This window comes from Cicer arietinum, chromosome 3 (assembly GCF_000331145.2).
Source record: "Cicer arietinum cultivar CDC Frontier isolate Library 1 chromosome 3, Cicar.CDCFrontier_v2.0, whole genome shotgun sequence".
Lineage (NCBI taxonomy): Eukaryota > Viridiplantae > Streptophyta > Magnoliopsida > Fabales > Fabaceae > Cicer > Cicer arietinum.
The window spans coordinates 22,762,980-22,769,366 of NC_021162.2; the positions used below are offsets into that span (position 1 = coordinate 22,762,980).

At 26.5% G+C, this 6,387-nt stretch overlaps 1 long non-coding RNA gene across 1 annotated transcript; it reads left to right on the top strand.

The window, feature by feature from the left end:
• Positions 1 to 2,980: 2,980 nt before the first annotated feature.
• LOC140919527 (uncharacterized) lies at positions 2,981 to 3,413 on the top strand. The gene is made up of 2 exons (XR_012162159.1): positions 2,981 to 3,249; positions 3,350 to 3,413. It is a non-coding gene; the product is annotated as an uncharacterized lncRNA (long non-coding RNA).
• Positions 3,414 to 6,387: the final 2,974 nt, after the last annotated feature.

A 6,387-nucleotide genomic window follows, 5' to 3' on the forward strand; every position in this document is an offset into this window, starting at 1 on the left:
ATTAATCTTGCATGTGATTATAAAACTTCCGCTGTAAATAATTTGTGTGTTTCTTTTACTGTTAAAATAGGAATTAATATTAAACAAGTTGGATTTGATATTAATTCATCACTTAGGAAAGAATTAGATAATCTTGTTGATAACAATTCTCATATATTTTTTAACAAATAGAGGCCATAATTTCCAACAAACCTATCAAAATTGTAGATCAAACGGAGCAAGTTTGCTACACACCTGTTACCACCACCGAAACCAAACCCTTATTTTTCTTCTCTGGCAACCGTTCTCTTTCCTTATAATTTTTAGGGATTTCTAAATCCCTTTTATTTCCTTCACATGGGCCAAACCCATTAAAACCTTCTTTTTAATACTAATACTAATAAAACTAGTGGGTTCCACTTGGGGAGTGAGCCCACCCAACAAATTATAATTTCATTCAAGTAAACAAGAATGCTCAAATACAAATCACTCATACAATAACAATTATTATAAGATCTCATAAAATCAAATATCATACAATCTTGATATAAATTAATTCACGATAATTCTATAGGTTTCTATATTATATTTTAATCCCCACTTTTCCATCCATATGTTATTTAATTAATTATTTTTACTCAATAGAGCTCGACCATAGGTCGTAAGCCCGTGATGAATCTATGAGAATTACGGCATTCTCATTCATCTCACATTATATTATAGCCATAAAATCAAATCTCCTCTCATCCGTTCCTAATGAAGTCGATCTACTTATTTAATATATCGCGTCTTCACCAACCACCATATCTATTAATCCGTTGAAGTAATAAAACAACACAACAACCAAATACAAATTAATTACTTTCTAAAATAAATAAATAAATAAATAAATTTCTTACTGTTTGTACTTTCATCCACAAATATATTTAGAATTATACATATTTATGATTATATTAATTTAGACAAATATTTTTGTTATTAAAAATAAATTAGAGTTATATATCGTTAAATATATATCGTGTAGGTATGATTTATTATATTAAAATAAATGATAGTATACCAATGCAATTAATAATGTTTATTTATTATCTGGTGAATGCTATATAAAATTTTGAATTATAATTAAAATAAACCAAAGCCTTTATACATAAAACAAATTTTAGACTCTTTGATAAAACATAAAATTATATTTATAAAGCATATAAATAAAATATACATGGTCGTATAGTAATTAAAAACATAAAGAAAAATTAGGCACAATATTCATATAAATTAGTCAAGTTCTAGATTGCATACTGACATGCACATGAAATAAATTATATCTAATTAGTACTCATTTAAATTCAAACTTCTCAAATCTGTATATTGATAAATTTAGCTGAATAGTAATATTAATAACCAAGTGTTTTATACTAAAAATAAAAAATAAATTGATGGCTTACCGAAAAAGAATAAAAGAAAATTAGGAATTAATGGCATATGATGAAGACTAATATAGGAGACGATAATCCTATCATAATTTTTATAGTTTCTGTCACTTTCATAAAGCGAAGACTTAATATAAAAATAATACAACAAAAAATTTGTATAGGTACCAACATATACTCACCTTATAGAATAAACTAAAGGGTGTCAATTGATTTATTATAAATTACTTCTAGTGCTACAAGAATGCGAATATTTTACTTTTCTACATGTGGCACTCTTGTTGTCTTTTTGAGACTGAATATGTTTGAGTGGCAGCGTAACAGGCGAGGGTTTGGTGTTAGAGGCAAATAGTACGTACCAGCTACACTTGTCTAATACCCATAAATGATATAAGATTAGTTACCTAGTGAACATTCGGATGATTATTTGCTACGATTGTAGGCAACTAGCGCATCCGTAAAAGTGTAGTTTTGTTTTGTTTTATTTTATTTTGTTTAACTATAATTTTGGTCCCCCTATTTTAGTTGAATCGCGAAAGTTGTCATTCCATTTTGTTTCTCTTCAGTTTTGGTCTCAAACAAAATTTTAGTCTAAAACTTGATGAAAATTTATTTTTTTGAAGCTGTTCTACATCATTTTTTATCATAGATTTCAGGTACAATTGTTGCACCACGAGATCTTAAGGCACTGTGTGACTTAAATAAATGCAAAAAAAATGAAATTTCATCAAGTTTTGGACCAAATTTCTGTTTGAGGAACCAAAATTGGAGAGAAATAAAATGGAGAGACTACTTTCGTGATTCAGCTAAAATAAGGGTACCAAAACTATAATTAAGCTTATTTTATTTTATTCATTATTTTTGTTTATAAAAGAAAAAATATATCTAAATTAATAATTATTATAATATTGTACCACTTCAAACATACATATAATATAATCTATCACTATATCACTAAAATATAATTAATAAGAAATTTAGGGTGTTACGACTCTTGCAAATTCTAAAAAGTTTTAAAAAATTCATTTGTGAATCTTTTTTAGTAAAAAAAAGTGGTGATATGGCTAATTTTGGATGAAGTGACACATGATGACCATGTAATTGTTGTTGATTAGATATTATTTAATATTTATAATTAAAATTATTTTATTAATTCATTTAATCATTTAATCATTTAATTAAAACTTAAAATTAGTTAATTAATAAACCAATAAAAATAAGTTTAAAAAATATATTTAATTTTTATTTTGTCACATCAACACTGTTATACACATATTAACATTTTAACAGCCACATAATATATTTTTTAACGAAACTTATAAAAAATAACATTTATGTAAGTGAATTATAACTTAAAAGTTAATGTGGCTAATGAGATATAAAGTAAATGAATAAATCAAAAATAAATAAATAAATAAAACCTATAGAGACATACAAGGAAATTATCATGATAAGTTTATTTTATCGTGTCAATAATTGTTTTTTATTGACTACATATGATAATTATGTTTTTCAAAAGTCTAGAAATATGTTTATTATTAGAGAAATTATCATGCAACCTCGTAGTTGTCAAAGTTTAAACACCTTTCTTACCTCAATAACCCTTCAATGGCTCAATAGATGTTGATAGCTCAATATTCTCGAAAGCCAATTAAATAATATATTATTTATTAAATCTACATTTGATTTTCATACCTATTTATGTTGTCGAATATATTCATATTCTTCACAACAATGAAACTCTTAGAAATTGTAGTAATCATGAAAATCAACGCTTTTATTTTGTGTTTCCTTTGTGGATTGTTTCTTTTATCTGTTGTGGCAAGTGAGACATCCAAAGAAGGTATACAATCTACAAATAGTTATCATGTATGTGCACATAATTACTTTCTTACTATATATATAATTAATTTAATAAATATTGTAATTTAATTTATTTGCAGGTTATGCAAAAGACTCAAAGAAAAATGTTTGGGTAGATAAGCTTGATGGTACCCAAAGAACCAAGGATATAAAACCTTTTGATCCAAATAAGCCCATTGGTGCGGGAAATAAAACAAGGGAAGAAAGGATGATGGAAAAGGAGGCAAAGAAGAAGGAAAAGGATAATAATAATAATAATAATAATAATAATAATAATAATAATAATAAAAATAATAATAATAATAAGATTGATGTTGTATACCTTTCAAAAAAATATTGATGTTTTCCGTACCATGTATAATTGTTTTGGTAAACTTATGTGCGTGATAATTTATTTTTATTATAGCAGATTCGTCTCTTTAATCTAATGTAGTTCCTTAATTTATCATTCACGCATAACTAATTAATTATTTTTTATCAACAAATGTTAAAGTGAAAATCCATCTTGAATTATTATTAATAGTTTTTATTTTTTACAATAATGTTTATTAAAAATAATGCAATTCATGATCATCTTCTTTCAATAAATATTAGATTTATCATATCCATTAGACAAACAACTTTTTAAAACTGAACCTAAGAAATAAGAATGCAAATTTATGATTATAAATGAACAAAGAGTAGAAATATACCGATACAAAATATCCCACCCTACGAAATAAAATTATTCACCCGAGAACTAAACCATTTTTATTTCTATACTAATTCTTATTTCTTAGTATGTCTAGTCTTCTATAGTTTGACTTGCTTACGGTTTAAAGGTTAATTTTTAAAAGAGTCTTCTTTTGGGGATCAATGTGAATGATTCTTGGTTGAAGAGGCGATAGAGATATTGTAACACTCCAAATTTTATAATAAATTATTTTACTAATGAAATATAATTTTAAATAATTAAGTTGATGTTAAAATTATTTTAAAATATATGTTAATTAAATTTAGGATTAATTTTTTTTATATGATGTTTTAATCTTGTAAATGTTAGACTAAATGAGTGATATAAATATCAAATATTATATTTTTATATTTTTCTAAAAGCAATAATATTTTATATGTTATAAGATTTAAGGTGATTCTACTTGCATATGTGCGATTTTAGTTAATTTGATATTTCCTTGTATGCTGGCTAAGGTTAAGTGTGCACACAAATATATTTAATTATTTTTTAATATATTTTATTTTAATTAATTATTTTACAAATAATTATCTTGAGATATTAGTAATATTGATATTGATTTTCTTTATTTCTATATTGTTATTACGGTTTGATGATTTTATACATATTCCTTTTGATTTAGTATTTAATATAAATCGATGATGTTATATTTATTTATTTTATCATTTCGACTATTCTTTAAAGATGATGCATTTTTATGTGATTATTTCAAAAAATATTATAGTAATAATTATAATTAATATTTTGAGTATGAGAGTTTTTATTAAAATTAGATTTATTTAGGTTACGGAAAAATAATATTATGTTAAAAAGTGTGTTTTGGAGAAAAAGTCTTTAGCGTGGATAAGTAAAATAAATTATTTATTAAGGTCTAGCATACAATTAAGATCGAACATACAATCATACGATGCAAGATTTATTCAGATTCATACACAGCGGAATTATAATGCGGCATACAAGATTAACAATTAAAAGTAAAAGGATAAGGGATAGAATGCACCAAGGTTTATCCTGGTTCAGTTGTCAATAAGATAACCTACATCCAGTCCTGACAATCCAACTGGATTTCAGCTTTTTCTTCAATAGAAAGAATTGAGACTTGTTTACAGATTGTCCAGTTTCCTCGAAACCTATCTATCTAACTCAATCTCTTTCCTATTGCTTAACCCCTTGATCCTTTGCAGTCACTCGGCAGACTCACACAAGAAGATCGCCACCAGTTTCTAGCTGGATTTTTCACAGTTGTTTCTTTACAGAGTATTTGTTACAAACAAAATAAAAGAAGTAAAAAGTTTGTCTTCAATCTTGATCAATGTATCTCACAAGAATCTGGTTGTTCAATGAGTGTTTATGAGAACAATGTCTTTTTCTCTCAAGAATTCTTTTTCAGCTCTCTCAATGATTATGGATAATCTTTTGGTCTTGATCTGAAAAAGGCAATATCAGAATGTTAACAAAATGTTCTTAAGGGTTCTTCAGTGTTCTGAAGTATATTCAAGTGTTCAAAAGTATTCTGATGTGTTGTAATGTTTTTTTGAGAGAATGATTGAAAACAGATTATATAGTTTCTGAAAAACAACTAATAAATCGATTTACCAATCGATTCATTAAAGTGCTAAAACAGGCCTAATCGATTTGCCAATCGATTATCGCGAGTCTTGTTTTTCTTGAATCTTGAAACTATACAAACTAATCGATTTCCCAAACGATTCTTTTAAAAAACACTTTTCAGTAAATTATGTGCAGACTTATATGAATCGATTGCATAATCGATGTCAGGTGTTTTGTTCCAATAATAAAGTCACACCAATCGATTACTTAATCGATTTACTAAGTCACATAATCGATTCACAAATACACATAATCGATTTGGCCATAAACTGAGAGTTCCCTGTGATTTCAAATATTTGTGTCAATCGATTTGCCAATCGATTGTGTTTAAAACAGGAACTTATCTAATTGCATGCTAATCGGAGTGCCAATCGATTTGGTAGTATTTTTCTGAAAAGTTCTTACCAGTTGTTTAGTTCAATCGATTTCCCAATCGATTGAAACCAAACTTAACATGATTGAAATTCTCACAATAGATTGTCCAATCGATTGTGTTTGTCACAGGTCATGTTACTTTTGAAATTTTATTTAAGCAATCGATTTGTCAATCGATTAGCCTAGTAAATGGATTGTCCCTGTGACTTTCCCAATCGATTTCCCAATCGATTTGTTTCAATCAGTTTTTACTTTGTGATGTGCACAATCGATTTGCCAATCGATTAGCATGCAAATCAGGTTGCCACTGACTTGCACAATTTTTATTTCTGATTGTGCCAGTCGGTTGCCTAATCGATTGTGTAACCACAAACAGTATGTTTCCTTACAACCCTTTTA